Here is a 16,547-nt window from a genome sequence, read left to right as displayed (position 1 = left end):
ACGTTGCAGCCGGGATCCATGCTCAACGAAGAGTCGGGAGCGCGAGCAGGGACGCATCTCCAGCGAGGCAGAGAAGCTCCCCGGCGGCGGGAGCTCGACGGCCTCCGTGCCGCACACCTCCTCGTTCGCCGCGCGAGGTGGGGATCCGGCGAGCTGGCGAGAACCGACGGCGGCGGCGGCGGTTCGCCGGAGTCCGACAGGCTCGTCCCCGATAGCAGAGGAGCCACGACGAGGAACCTGGAGTGCTCCAACTTCAGCCCCGTTCCTGAAACAACGCTCCAGTTTCTGAAACAACGAGCCAGTTTCGGAAAATGGTTCGTGATCGAGGCAAGATCTAACGGGCGAGCGGGCGCCGGATGGATCAACCGGATCAGTCGGTGGGATGTAATTATTTTCCCTTTCTTTTTCTTATTTTCTTCAGTTTCTCTATACCTTTCTTCACTTCTCACCGTTTTTCTTTGAAAAAGGAATTTCCTTTATTTTTATATTTTTGGAGCATATGTCTACATTTTGCATACACATTGCACTTCTTTTTGTATACGTAATAAATATTTTTTTACACACGTCTATATTTTTTACAATACATAATTAACGTTTTTAAATATTTTTTGATTTCTATTATTTCATGCATACATACAAAACATTTTTATACACGTTTAACCATTTTCACATACATGATTAATTTTCTCGAATATATTTTTTTTCATAAAAATGAATAAGTGTTAGAAAAATCAAATACACGTTCAAACTTTTTTAATGATACTAAACATTATTTTAAACTAGGAACATATTTTTTTCATTTTTTTAAATCGCATATTTTTTAAAATCGTAAAAAATGTGATTCATATTTTTTGATTCGTTGGTAGCCTTATTTTTAAATTATACAGATATTTTTTTACATTGTATGAACATAGTTTACAATATAACAGTACATTTTTTTAAATGCATGTACATTTTTTAAATGTCATAAAAAATTGAATGCTAACAACATTTTTAAATAATTCTTACATTGTATACATTTTTAAAGGAGTTTTCAATGACATATATCACACTCTTTTTCCTTATGAGCTTTCTCTCTAAGTTTCTCATAAAAGGTTTTTAATGAGGCGACATGTGCAATACTTTTTTTCCAAGGTTTTTTAAAGGAATGTATACAAAGCACATCTATTGTTCCCTAAACTCACCAACGATTTTTCTCCTTCTTGAAAGGTTTTTTCTTATATGGGTTATCGAGGAGACAATAATCATTATATGTTGCATCATTTCCTTCCATTTTCACTAGTTTAAAGGAGTTTCAGCAACATATCTATATTATTCTCCTCATATTTTTTTTCCACGGGGTTTTTTGGGAGACTCTTTAAATTATACAAATAATTTCTCAAGATGGAAGATGAATATACAAGAAGCCTTCAACGATAATTTATGGTATGATGCAATGATACACGTGGTGCATTGAACTATTCTGTAGTCATCAACATCCACAGAACATCCATAGACATGTAGTCACCGTCGTGCAATAAACTATCATGTAGTCATCAACACGTGGTTGGCAGACGTTCACGACATCCACAAACGACGTTCGAGGAGGTGGCAAACCAAGCGGTGCATCAAGGACATAAGCCTTTTGTGAAGCCGTGAGGCTAATCCTCAGATTACAGACCCGGCCCGCAAAATTGCTTCTATCTTCTTTTAGCTTAGCTTTCTTAGGAACGCATTAAAATGCTGCGCGAGCCATTGATCTACAACAAAATTTGCAAAGACAACTTAGACTATTGTTCAGGATAATGAGTTCAATTAATCATATTACTTAAGAACTCCCACTCAACTCAACATCCCTCAGGTTGTTCGTGTTGGGAAACGTCGTATGGGAAACAAAAAATTTCCTACGCGCGCACGAAGACCTGTCATGGTGATGTCCATCTATGAGGGGGATTTCAGATATACGTACCCTTGTAGATCGCACAGCAGAAGCGTTAATAAACGCGGTTGATGTAGTGGAACGTCCTCACGTCCCTTGATCCGCCCCACGAACCGTCCCACGAACCGTTCCGCGATCCGTCCCAAGATCCGCTCCGATCTAGTGCCGAACGGACGACACCTCCGCGTTCAGCACACGTACAGCACGACGATGATCTCGGCCTTCTTAATCCAGCAAGAGAGACGGAGAGGTAGATGAGTTCTCCGGCAGCGTGACGGCGCTCCGGAGGTTGGTGGTGAGCTAATCTCAGCAGGGCTCTGCCCGAGCTCCGTAGGAACGCGATCTAGAGGAAAAACCGTGGAGGCATGTGGTCGGGCGGCCGTGGAAAAGTTGTCTCAAATCATCCCTAATACCTCAGTATATATAGGAGGGAGGGGAGGGGCCTTGCCTTGAGGCTCAAGGAGCCCCAAGGGGTTCGCCCGAAGGGGGGAGGCGGAGGAGTCCTCCTCCAATCCTAGTCCAACTAGGATTGGAAGGTGGAGTCCTTCTCTCTTTCCCCACTTCCCCTTTTTTTCCTTTTCTCTTTGATTTTCTCTTATCCTGCGCAGGGGCCTTCTTGGGCTTGCCCACAAGCCCACTAAGGGCTGGTGTGGCACCCCTAAGGCCTATGGGCTTCCCCGGGGTGGGCTGTCCCCCCCCCCCCCCCCGTTGAACATCCGGAACCCATTCGTCACTCCCGGTACATTCCCGGTAATGCCGAAAACTTTCCGGTAATCAAATGAGGTCATCCTATATATCAATCTTCGTTTCCGGACCATTCCGGAAACCCTCATGACGTCTGTGATCTCATCCGGGACTCCGAACAACATTCGGTAACCAACCATATAACTCAAATACGCATACAACAATGCCGAACCTTAAGTGTGTAGACCCTGCGGGTTCGAGAACTATGTAGACATGACCCGAGGGACTCCTCGATCAATATCCAATAGCGGGACCTAGATACCCATATTTGATCCTACATATTCTACGAAGATCTTATCGCTTGAACCTTAGTGCCAAGGATTCATATAATCCCGTATGTCATTCCCTTTGTCCTTCGGTATGTTACTTGCCCCGAGATTCGATCGTCAGTATCCGCATACCTATTTCAATCTCGTTTACCGGCAAGTCTCTTTACTCATTCCGTAATACAAGATCCCATGGCTTACCCTAAGTCACATTGCTTGCAAGGCTTGTGTGTGATGTTGTATTACCGAGTGGGCCCCGAGATATCTCTCCATCACACGGAGTGACAAATCCCAGTCTTGATCCATACTAACTCAACGGACACCTTCGGAGATACCTGTAGAGCATCTTTATAGCCACCCAGTTACGTTGTGACGTTCGATACACACAAAGCATTCCTCTGGTGTCACTGAGTTATATGATCTCATGGTCATAGTAATAAATACTTGACACGCAGAAAACAGTAGCAACAAAATAACACGATCAACATGCTACGTCTATTAGTTTGGGTCTAGTCCATCACATGATTCTCCCAATGATGTGATCCAATCATCAAGCAACAACACCTTGTACATAGCCAGAAGACCCTGACTATCCTTGACCAACTCGCTAGCCAACTAGAGGCTTGCTAGGTGTCACGCCCAAGATGCGACCCTATCCTCGATTTGGCACGAAGGCCTCGTCAGGGATAGAAGCGCATCTCGTCGTGTCGCAAGAATGGATATCGTTACAAGTACATGTACTGAAAAGATGAGATATATATATTGAATTGGCTTACACTCGCCACAAGCTACATCAGAGTCACATCAATACATTACATAAACATCAAGAGTAAGAGCAGGGTCCGACTACGGACGAAAACAAACGACAAAAGAAGAACGACGTCCATCCTTGCTATCCCAGGCTGCCGGCCTGGAACCCATCCTAGATCGATGAAGAAGAAGAAGAAGAAGCAACTCCAAATGAACAATCAATGCGCTCGTGTCAAATAACCTTTACATGTACCTGCAACTGGTGTTGTAGTAATCTGTGAGCCACAGGGGACTCAGCAATCTCATTTCCAAAGGTATCAAGACTAGCAAAGCTTAATGGGTGAGGCATGGTTAGGTGGTGAGGTTGCAGCAGCGGCTAAGCATATATTTGGTGGCTAGCTTACGAGTACAAGAAATAAGAGTGGGAAGATCTACGCATAGCGGACGTGACTACTGATGATCAAATGAATGATCCGAAACACCTACCTACGTCAGACATAACCCCACCGTGTCCTCGATCGGAGAAATAACTCATGAAAGAGACAGTCACGGTTACACACATAGTTAGCATATTTTAATTAAGTTAACTTCAAGTTATCTAGAACCAGTGTTAAACAAATCTTCCACGTTGCCACATAACCGCGGGCACGACTTTCCGTCACTAGGGAAAGAAGGCACAAAATGGCATCTCACACACTATTTCAAACTTAGTGAAAATTACACCTCATGAAAGTGCAGTTTTCGATCTGAAGCCATATTGACAGCAGAAAATCATAAGATACAGGTCTCCAAATGGCATGAAAATTCACAGCATGCTAGAGAATCACAAGGGTTACCACTAACTCCATTGCACCAACCTCAAAAGAGCTACAGAACAAAAGATAGAAACAAGACAAGACAACAACAAAATAATAACAGATTCCAGACTTAGAAATATTTCAGCTCCTCCAAATCAGCACTATTTCTAGCAACTTGAGAGCAATCAAACCACACCTAAACATGCATTTACATTGCAACCAAAAATACCAGGGGCTAGAGTAAATACCCAAGATCAACTCTCCAGTTGACAACTTGATCAAACGAAGCACGGAATAAATCCTACGAAAATGACAAGAGGGCAACACGGAAAAATATCTCAAGAACTAACTTACTCAAAAGCTAAAACTAATTGCACAGAAAAATCCAATGGATTTTTCTACCCCGGAAACATATAAAATATGTGGGGTTGCAATACAAAATAATGCCACACATAAATGCGAGAAAAAACCTATACGCGGGAAAATAAATTAGCGGCAATTCCCTACACGCAAAAATACAATGACCGCTCTAAAATACATGGAAAAATGGTCCCTAAAACATGGACATTTAATCTACGGTATACGGGCAATCCGGACACGCACGAGAAATAACTACAGAACGGATCCTATTGAAACAGCACGCAAAACGATGCATTAGGCACATCAAACTGCCTCAAATAATTATGCAAGTTAGAAATTCGAAATCTACGTGGAATTCTACACAAAATCCATATGCTACACATTCCGATCCGACACACGAATAAAAAGATACGGGCGATCGAATATATTCTAAACCCTCAAAAAAAATAGATCGCAAACCTAAAATAAAACAAAATAATGGGCCGAATTCCTAACTGGGCCTAAGAGGCAACGAGCGCAAAGTAGTAATGTTGCAACGGGGGCGGGGAAATAGCTGCGCTCACCAAGTGCACCTGGGCCAGATCTGGGGAAATGGAGCTGGGCCTCGGGCGGAGGATGCACACCGGCCTGGGCTGGCGGTGGAGGAAGCCTGGAGGAGGCCGATGGGGGGGCTACCTAGCTGGGCCGGATCTGGCAGCCTGGCTGCTCCTGCGCGGCCCACGAGCTGGCGAGGCGGTGGCGGAGGCTCGATCTCCCGATGGACAGCACGCAGCGCCATGGCTCCTCGCAACGACCCTGACGATGGCAGCGGGTCACGAGCGAGACTGGAGCGGCCGAAAACGGACCGGGCGGCGGAGGCCGGCCGGATCTGTCATCTCCACACCGGATCCACGCGGCGGAGGCGTAGAACGGGGCGGTGGCGGCGACCTCGGAACCTGCGGGAAGAGAGAGATACGGGTGAGGGAGAGAAGAAGAGAGAGGAGCATAGGGAGCTCCGGCCTGGGTCCGGCGGGGCTCTCCGGCGAGCTGCCGGCGGCGACTGCGGGGCGACACGGGGAGCTGGGGCGGCGCGCACGCGAGGTGGGCAGGGAGCTCGGGAGGCCATGGTGCTGGAGCTGGGGGAGCTCGCGGGGGCGGCGAATCTGGGCCCAAGGCGGGCCTGGATCGGGCCTGGCGGGCCGGCGGCGCTGGTGGGAGAGAGAGGCTGCGGGAGCTAGGGTTTCGGGGTAGGTGGCGCACAAAATGAGGCAGGGGGGCTGCTGTCCAAAATACTAGTAGGAGGGGCTATATATAGAGAAGAGGGGGCTAGGTTTAGCGAAATCCCGCCCCGGTTTCAACCGCGCGGTCGGATTCGGCTAATTCTGAACGCGGGAACGGTTACGAGGCCATGTAGAGGGGATATCCAGGGACGAGAGGGAGAATGGGCGGTGCGGCAACGAATTTTTAAAACACCGACAAACGTCCGACGGTAGACCGAATACGGTGCCGCTACGGTCGACCGTTCGGGTACCATACGAACCCCGATCGCGACGAAATTCGACAGGCAGCCTAGCTATATCTAATAAAGACCGCGCGTAAAATCTCAACCCAATCAGGGAAAGTTTTACTCACACTTTTAAAACAAGGTTTGACGATGCCGCGGACGCGTGGGAGTGTGGTCGGACTCAGAATGGGCAACGACGAGAACCGGCAACTACCAACGGATGCAAGTTTTTGAAAACTGGCGGCAACGGGGTGCCGATGCAATGCAGATGATGCGAATGATGCGATGATGATGCGACAAAATAAAATAGACACACGACAAAAACGGGATAAAGGGGGGAATCTTCTGGAACGTCGGCATCGGGCTGTCACACTAGGGACAGTGTTTTGTCTATGTATCCACACATGTATCTAAGTCTTCATTCAACACAATTATAGCATGGATAATAAACGATTATCTTGATACAGGAATTATAATAATAACTTATTTATCATTGCCTCTAGGGCATAATTCCGACAGTCTCCCACTTGCACTAGAGTCAATAATCTAGCCCTCACATCACCATGCGAATTACATTATAATAAATCTAACACCCATACACTTCTGGTGTTGATCATGCTTTGCCCGTGGAAGAGGTTTAGTCAGCGGGTGCTACATTCAGATCCATGTGCACTTTGCATATATTCACGTCCTCCTCCTCGACGTAGTCGCGGATGAGGTTGAAGCGTCGTTTGATGCGTATGGTATTCTTGTGAAACTGCGGTTCCTTTGCTAAGGCAATGACACCCATGTTGTCACAAAACAGGGTTATTGGATTCAGTGCGCTCGACACCACTCCAAGATCCGTCATTAACTGCTTCATCCACACACCTTCCTTAGTTGCCTCCGAGGCAGCCAAGTACTCCGCTTCACATGTAGAATCAGCTACGACGCTTTGCTTGGAACTGCACCAGCTTACCACACCCCCATTAAGAATAAATACATATCCGGTCTGCGACTTAGAGTCGTCCGGATCTGTGTCAAAGCTTGCATCGACGTAACCCTTTACGGCGAGCTCTTTGTCACCTCCATATACGAGAAACATCTCCGTAGTCCTTTTCAGGTACTTCAGGATATTCTTGACCGCCATCCAGTGATCCACTCCTGGATTACTCTGGAACCTGCCTGCCATACTTATGGCCAGGCTAACGTCCGGTCTAATGCACAACATTGCATACATGATAGAACCTATGGCTGAAGCATAGGGGACGGTGCTCATATGCTCTATATCTTTATCAGTTGCTGGGCACTGAGTCTTACTCAATCTCGTACCTTGTAAAACTGGCAAGAGCCCCTTCTTGGACTGTTCCATTTTGAACCTCTTCAAAACTTTATCAAGGTACGTGCTTTGTGAAAGTCCTATCACGCGTTATGATCTATCCCTATAGATCTTAATGCCTAGAATGTAAGCAGCTTCTCCTAGGTCCTTCATAGAGAAACTTTTATTCAAGTAATCCTTTATGTTCTCCAAAAACTCCACGCCGTTTCCAATCAGTAATATGTCATCCACATATAGTATTAGGAACGCCACAGAGCTCCCACTCACCTTCTTGTAAATACAAGATTCTCCAACCACTTGTATAAACCCAAATGCTTTGATCACCTCACCAAAGCGTTTATTCCAACTTCGAGATGCTTGCACCAGTCCATAAATGGATCCCTGGAGCTTGCACGCTTTGTTAGCATTTTTAGGATCGACAAAACCTTCGGGTTGCATCATATACAACTCTTCCTTAAGGAGACCGTTAAGGAACGCCGCTTTGACATCCATCTGCCAGATTTCATAATCGAAAAATGCAGCTATTGCTAACATGATTCGGACGGACTTAAGCATCGCTACGGGTGAGAATGTCTCATCGTAGTCAATCCCTTGAACTTGTGAAAAACCCTTTGCCACAAGTCAAGCTTTATAAACGGTCACATTACTGTCAGCGCCCGTCTTCTTCTTAAAGATCCATTTGTTCTGAATAGCCTTGCAGCCTTCAGGTAGTACTTCCAAAGTCCACACTTTGTTTTCATACATAGATCCTATCTCGGACTTCATGGCCTCCAGCCATTTGTTGGAATCTGGGCCCATCATTGCTTCTTCATAATTCGTAGGTTCATTGTTGTCCAACAACATAATTGATAAGACGGGATTACCGTACCACTCTCGAGTAGTACGCGGTCTCGTCGACCTGCGAGATTCGACAGGAACTTGATCCGGAGTTTCATGATCATCATCATTAACTTCCTCCTATCCCGGCATCACAACGACAGGGGTTTCTCCTTGCCTTGCGCCACCATCCAGAGGGATGAGAGGTTCGACAACCGCATCAAGTTCTATCTTCCTCCCACTCAATTCTCTCGAGAGAAACTCCTTCTCGAGAAAAGCTTCGTTCTTAGCAACAAACACTTTGCCCTCGGATTTGAGATGGAAGGTATACCCAACTGTCTCTTTCGGGTAACCTATGAAGACGCACTTTTCCGCTTTGGGTTCCAGATATTCAGGCTGAAGCTTTTTGACATAAGCATCATATCCCCAAACTTTAAGAAACGACAACTTTGGTCTATTGCCATACCACAGTTCGTATGGTGTCATCTCAACAGATTTTGATGGTGCCCTATTTAAAGTGAATGCAGCTGTTTTTAATAAATAACCCCAAAACGATAACGGCAAATCGGTAAGAGACATCATAGATCGCACCATCTCTAATAAAGTACGATTACGACGTTCGGACACACCATTACACTGTGGTGTTCCAGGCGGTGTCAACTGTGAAACAATTCCACATTGTCTTAAGTGAGCACCAAACTCGAAACTCAGATATTCACCCCCACGATCAGACCGTAGGAACTTGATCTTCTTGTTATAATGATTTTCAACTTCACTCTGAAATTGCTTGAACTTTTCAAATGTTTCAGACTTGTGCTTCATCAAGTAGACATAACCATATCTACTCAAATCGTCAGTGAAGGTGAGAAAATAATGATATCCGCTGCGTGCCTCCACACTCATCGGATCACACACATCGGTATGTATGATTTCCAACAAGTCACTTGCACGCTCCATTGTTCCGGAGAACGGAGTTTTAGTCATCTTGCCCATGAGGCATGGTTCGCACGTGTCAAGTGACTCCAAAAGTCCATCGGTATGGAGTTTCTTCATGCGCTTTACACCAATATGACCTAAGCGGCAGTGCCATAAAAACATGGCGCTATCATTGTTAACTCTAACTCTTTTGGTCTCAATGTTATGTATATGTGTATTATCACTATCAAGATTCAATATGAAAAATCCTCTCACAATGGGTGCATGACCATAAAAGATATTACTCATAGAAACAGAGCAACCATTATTCTCTGACTTAAACGAGTAACCGTCTCGCAATAAACAGTATCCATATAATGTTCATGCTTAACGCAGACACTAAATAACAATTATTTAAGTTCATAACTAATCCTGATGGTAACTGAAGTGAAATTGTGCCGACGGCGATTGCATCAACCTTGGAACCATTTCCCACGCGCATCGTCACTTCATCCTTCGCCAGCCTTCGCTTATTCCGCAGTTCCTGTTTTGAGTTGCAAATATGAGCAACAGAACCGGTATCGAATACCCAGGCACTACTACGAGAACTGGTTAAGTACACATCAATAACATGTATATCAAATATACCTGATTTTTCTTTGGCCGCCTTCTTATCAGCCAGATACTTGGGGCAGTTGCGCTTCCAGTGACCCATACCCTTGCAATAATAGCACTCCGTTTCAGGCTTAGGACCAGCTTTGGGTTTCTTCGTCGGATTGGCAACAGGCTTGCCGCTCTTCTTCGAACTACCCTTCTTTCCTTTGTCGTTTCTCTTGAAACTAGTGGTCTTATTCACCATCAACACTTGATGCTCTTTACGGAGTTCTCACTCTACGACTTTCAGCATCGCAAACAACTCGCCGGGTGACTTGTTCATCCCTTGCATGTTGTAGTTCAACAAAAAGCCCTTATAGCTTGGCGGCAGTGATTGAAGAATTCTGTCAGTGATAGCCTCTTGCGGGAGTTCAATCCCCAGCTCAGCTAGACGGCTTGAGTACCCAGCCATTTTGAGCACATGTTCACTGACAGACGAATTCTCCTCCATCTTGCAAGCATAGAATTTATCAAAGGTCTCATACCTCTCGATCCGGGTGTTCTTCTGAAAGATAAACTTCAACTCCTGGAACATCTCATATGCTCCATGACGCTCAAAGCGACGTTGAAGTCCCGGCTCTAAGCCATACAAGACTGCACGTTGAACTACTGAGTAGTCCTCCTTACGTGTTAACCAAGCGTTCTTAACATCTTGGTCAGCCGTAGCGGGTGGTTCATCTCCTAGCGCAGCATTAAGGACATAATCCTTCTTCCCAGCTTGCAGGAGCAACTTAATTAGATTATGAGCCCAGTCTACAAAGTTGCTTCCATCATCTTTCAACTTAGCTTTCTCTAGGAACGTATTAAAATTCAGGGTGACTCTCGCGTGAGCCATTGATCTACAACACAAATATATTCAAAGTGGACTTAGACTATGTTCAAGATAATTAGAGTTTAACTTAATCAAATTACTTGCTAAACTCCCACTCAAAAAGTACATATCTCTAGTCATTTGAGTGGTTCATGATCCAATTCCACTAGCTCAAGTCCGGTCATCACGTGAGTTGAGGATAGTTTCAGTGGTAAGCATCCCTATGCTAATCATATCAACTATATGATTCATGATCGACCTTTCGGTCTCATGTGTTCTGAGACCATGTCTCCACATGCTAGGCTCGTCAAGCTTAACCCGAGTGTTCCACGTGTGCAACTGTTTTGCACCCGTTGTATGTGAACGTTCAGTCTATCACACCCGATCATCACGTGGTGTCTCGAAACGACAAACTGTAGCAACGGTGCACAGTCGGCGAGAACACAATTTCGTCTTGAAATTTTAGTGAGAGATCACCTCATAATGCTACCGTCGTTCTAAGCAAAATAAGGTGCATAAAAGGATTAACATCACATGCAATTCATAAGTGGCATGATATGGCCATCATCACGTGCTTCTTGATCTCCATCACCAAAGCACCGGCATGATCTTCTTGTCACCGGCGCCACACCATGATCTCCATCAACGTGTCGCCATCGGGGTTGTCGTGCTACTCATGCTATTACTACTAAAGCTACATCCTAGCAATATAGTAAACGCATCTGCAAGCACAAACATTAGTTTAAAGACAACCCTATGGCTCCTGCCGGTTGCCGTACCATCGACGTGCAAGTCGATATTAACTATTACAACATGATCATCTCATACATCCAATATATCACATCACATCGTCGTCCATATCACATCACAAGCATACCCTGCAAAAACAAGTTAGACGTCCTCTAATTGTTGTTGCATGTTTTACGTGGTGACCATGGGTATCTAGTAGGATTGCATCTTACTTACGCAAACACCACAACGGAGATATATGAATTGCTATTTAACCTCATCCAAGGACCTCCTCGGTCAAATCCGATTCAACTAAAGTTGGAGAAACCGACACTCGTCAGTCATCTTTGAGCAACGGGGTTGCTCATAGCGATGAAACCAGCCTCTCGTAAGCGTATGAGTAATGTCGGTCCGAGCCGCTTCGATCCAACAATATCGCGGAATCAAGAAAAGACTAAGGAGGGCAGCAAATCACACATCACCGCCCACAAAAAAATTTGTGTTCTACTCGAGATGACATCTACGCATGAACCTAGCTCACGATGCCAATGTTGGGGAACGTCGCATGGGAAACAAAAAAATTCCTACGCGCACGAAGACCTGTCATGGTGATGTCCATCTATGAGGGGGATTTCAAATCTACGTACCCTTGTAGATCGCATAACAGAAATGTTAATAAACGCGGTTGATGTAGTGGAACGTCCTCATGTCCCTCGATCCGCCCCGTGAACCGTCCCGCGATCCGTCCCACGATCCGCTCTAATCTAGTGCCGAACGGACGACACCTCCGCGTTCAGCACACGTACAACACGATGGTGATCTCGGCCTTCGTGATCCAGCAAGAGAGACGGAAAGGTAGATGAGTTCTCCGGAAGCCTGACGACGCTCCGGAGGTTGGTGGTGATCTAATCTCAGCAGGGCTCCACCCGAGCTCCGCAGAAACGCGATCTAGAGGAAAAACCGTGGAGGTATGTGGTCGGGCTGCGGTGGAAAAGTTGTCTCAAATCAGCCCTAATACCTCAGTATATATAGGAGGGAGGGGAGGGGCCTTGCCTTGAGGCTCAAGGAGCCCCAAGGGGTTCGGTCGAAGGGGGGAGGAGGATTCCTCCTCCAATCCTAGTCCAACTAGGACTGGAAGGTGGAGTCCTCCTCTCTTTCCCCACTTCCCTTTTTTTTCCTTTTCTGTTTGATTTTCTCTTATCCTGCGCAGGAGCCTTCTTGGGCTTGCCCACCAGCCCACTAAGGGCTGGTGTGGCACCCCTAAGGCCTATGGGCTTCCCTGGAGTGGGCTGCCCCCCCTCCCCGGTGAACATCCGGAACCCATTCGTCACTCCCGGTACATTCCCGGTAATGCCGAAACCTTTCCGGTAATCAAATGAGGTCATCCTATATATCAATCTTCATTTTCGGACCATCTCGGAAACCCTCGTGACATCCGTGATCTCATCCGGGACTCCGAACAACATTCGGTAACCAACCATATAACTCAAATATGCATAAAACAACGTCGAACCTTAAGTGTGCAGACCCTGCGGGTTCGAGAACTATGTAGACATGACCGAGGGACTCCTCGGTCAATATCCAATAGCGGGACCTTGATGCCCATATTGCATCCTACATATTCTACGAAGATCTTATCGTTTGAACCTCAGTGGCAAGGATTCATATAATCCCGTATGTCATTCCCTTTGTCCTTCGGTATGGTACTTGCCCCGAGATTCGATCGTCAGTATCCGCATACCTATTTCAATCTTGTTTACCGGCAAGTCTCTTTACTTGTCCCGTAATACAAGATCCCGTGGCTTACCCTAAGTCACATTGCTTGCAAGGCTTGTGTGTGATGTTGTATTACCGAGTGGGCCCCGAGATACCTCTCCGTCACACGGAGTGAAAAATCCCAGTCTTGATCCATACTAACTCAACGGACACCTTCGGAGATACCTGTAGAGCATCTTTATAGCCACCCAGTTACGTTGTGACGTTTGATACACACAAAGCATTCCTCCGGTGTCAGTGAGTTATATGATCTCATGGTCATAGGAATAAATACTTGACATGCAGAAAACAGTAGCTACAAAATGACACGATCAACATGCTACGTCTATTAGTTTGGGTCTAGTCCATCACATGATTCTCCCGATGATGTGATCCAGTCATCAAGCAACAACACCTTGTACATAGCCAGAAGACCCTGACTATCCTTGATCAACTGGCTAGCCAACTAGAGGCTTGCTAGGGACAGTATTTTGTCTATGTATCCACACATGTATCTAAGTCTTCATTCAACACAATTATAGCATGGATAATAAACGATTATCTTGATACATGAATTATAATAATAAATTATTTATCATTGCCTCTAGGGCATAATTCCAACAGTTCGAGTGTGACATGATCCATATCCACCAATCCAAGTCTGATCATCACATGAGATGAGGTGGTTTCAATGGTGAACATCTCCGTATTGATCATATCTACTATGTGACTCATGTTCGACATTTCGGTCTATTGTGTTCCAAGTCCATATCTATACATGCTAGGCTTGTCAAGTTTAACCCAAGTGTTATGTATGTGTAAAACTGGCTTACACCCGTTGTATGCGAACGTAGAGTCTATCGCACCCGATCATCACGTGATGTCTTGAAACGATGAACCTTCGCAACGATGCACATATGGGAGAACACAATTTTATCTCAAAAAATTTAGTGAAGGATCATCTTATAATGCTACCTCGTCCTAAGATAAATAAGATGCATTAAAGGATTAACATCACATGCAAATCATAATAGTGACATGATATGGCCATCATCATCTTGTGCTTTTGATCTCCATCTTCAAAGCACCGAGATGATCTCCATCATAACCGGATGACATCATGATCTCCATCATCGTGTCGGCATTGAGGTTGTCGTGCCAATTATGCTTCTACCACTATTGCTAACTCATAGCGATCAAGTAAAGCAAAAGAAAGGCATAAATAATTAAAGACAACCCTATGCCTCCTGTCGGTTACCGTACTCATCGACATGCAAGTCGTGATAATCTATACAAAACATGATCATTTCATGCATCACATATATCTCATCATGTCTTTGGCCATATCATATCACAACATACCCTGCAAAAACAAGTTAGACGTCTTCTACTTTGTTGTTGCATGTTTTACGTGGCTGCTAAGGGTGACTAGCAAGAACCATTCTTACCTACGAAAAGTCACAACAGTCATATTCAAGTTGATATTTAACCTTCTACAAGGACCACCTCTGTCGAATCCGATTCAACTAAAGTGGGAGAGACAGACACCCGCCAGCCATCTTTATGCCACAAGTTGCATGTTAGCTGATGGAACCGGTGTCTCGTTGTCACGCACAAGATGCGACCCTATCCTCAATTTGGCACGAGGGCCTCGTCAGGGATAGAAGCGCATCTCGCCGTGTCGCAAGAAAGGATATCGTTACAAGTACATGTACTGAAAATAAGAGATATATATAGAATTGGCTTACACTCGCCACAAGCTACATCAGAATCACAGCAGTACAATACATAAACATCATGAAGAAGAGCAGGGTCCGACTACGGACAAAAACAAACGAGAAAAGAAGAAGGACGTCCATCCTTGCTATCCCAGGCTGCCGGCCTGGAACCCATCCTAGATCGATGAAGAAGAAGAAGAAGCAACTCCAAATGAACAATCAACGCGCTCGCGACAAGTAACCTTTACCCGTACCTGCAACTGGTGTTGTAGTAATCTGTGAGCCACAGGGGACTTAGCAATCTCATTTCCAAAGGTATCAAGACTAGCAAAGCTTAATGGGTGAGGTATGGTTAAGTGGTGAGGTTGCAGCAGCGGCTAAGCATATATTTGGTGGCTAAACTTGCGAGTACAAGAAAATAAGAGGGGGATAATCTACGCCTAACGGACGTGAACTACCGATGATCAAATGAATGATCCTGAACACCTACCTACGTCAGACATAACCCCACCGTGTCCTCGATCGGAGAAAGAACTCACGAAAGAGACAGTCATGGTTACGCACATGGTTGGCAAGTTTTAGTTAAGTTAACTTCAAGTTATCTAGAACCAGTGTTAAACAAAGTTTCCACGTTGCCACATAACCGCGGGCACGGCTTTCCGAAGATTTAACCCTGCAGGGATGCTCCAACTAGTCCATCACAAATTACCACAAGCCGCATAGAAATCCTCAATCACGACACTCACGATCTCGTCGGATTCCTTAGTGGAAAACCTCAACTCTGAGATTACCCAAAGCATCACCGGAATCCCGATGCATAAGATATCTCGTCAAAGGTAAAACTAATCTAGCAAGGCCGCCCGACGTGTCGACGTACCCGATAGGAGCCACGTATCTCGTTCTCAGGACACGACGGATGGAACTAGCTACGAGTGCCATGTTGGAATTATGCCCTAGAGGCAATAATAAATATAGTTATTATTATAGTTCCTGTATCAAGATAATCGTTTATTATCCATGCTATAATTGTATTGAATGAAGGACTCATTTACATGTGTGGATACATAGACAAAACATTGTCCCTAGCAAGCCTCTAGTTGGCTAGCCAGTTGATCAAAGATAGTCATTGTCTTCTGATTATGAACAAGGTGTTGTTGCTTGATAACTGGATCACGTCATTAGGAGAATCACGTGATGGACTAGACCCAAACTAATAGACGTAGCATGTTGATCGTGTCATTTTGTTGCTACTGTTTTCTGCGTGTCAAGTATTTGTTCCTATGACCATGAGATCATATAACTCACTAACACCGGAGGAATACTTTGTGTGTATCAAACGTCGCAACGTAACTGGGTGACTATAAAGATGCTCTACAGGTATCTCCGAAGGTGTTAGTTGAGTTAGTATGGATCAAGACTGGGATTTGTCACTCCGTGTGACGGAGAGGTATCTCGGGGCCCACTCGGTAATACAACATCACACACAAGCCTTGCAAGCAATGTGACTTAGTGT

Source organism: Hordeum vulgare, chromosome 7H (assembly GCF_904849725.1).
Source record: "Hordeum vulgare subsp. vulgare chromosome 7H, MorexV3_pseudomolecules_assembly, whole genome shotgun sequence".
Taxonomy (NCBI): Eukaryota; Viridiplantae; Streptophyta; class Magnoliopsida; order Poales; family Poaceae; genus Hordeum; species Hordeum vulgare.
Note: the sequence above shows the minus strand (reverse complement) of the source record.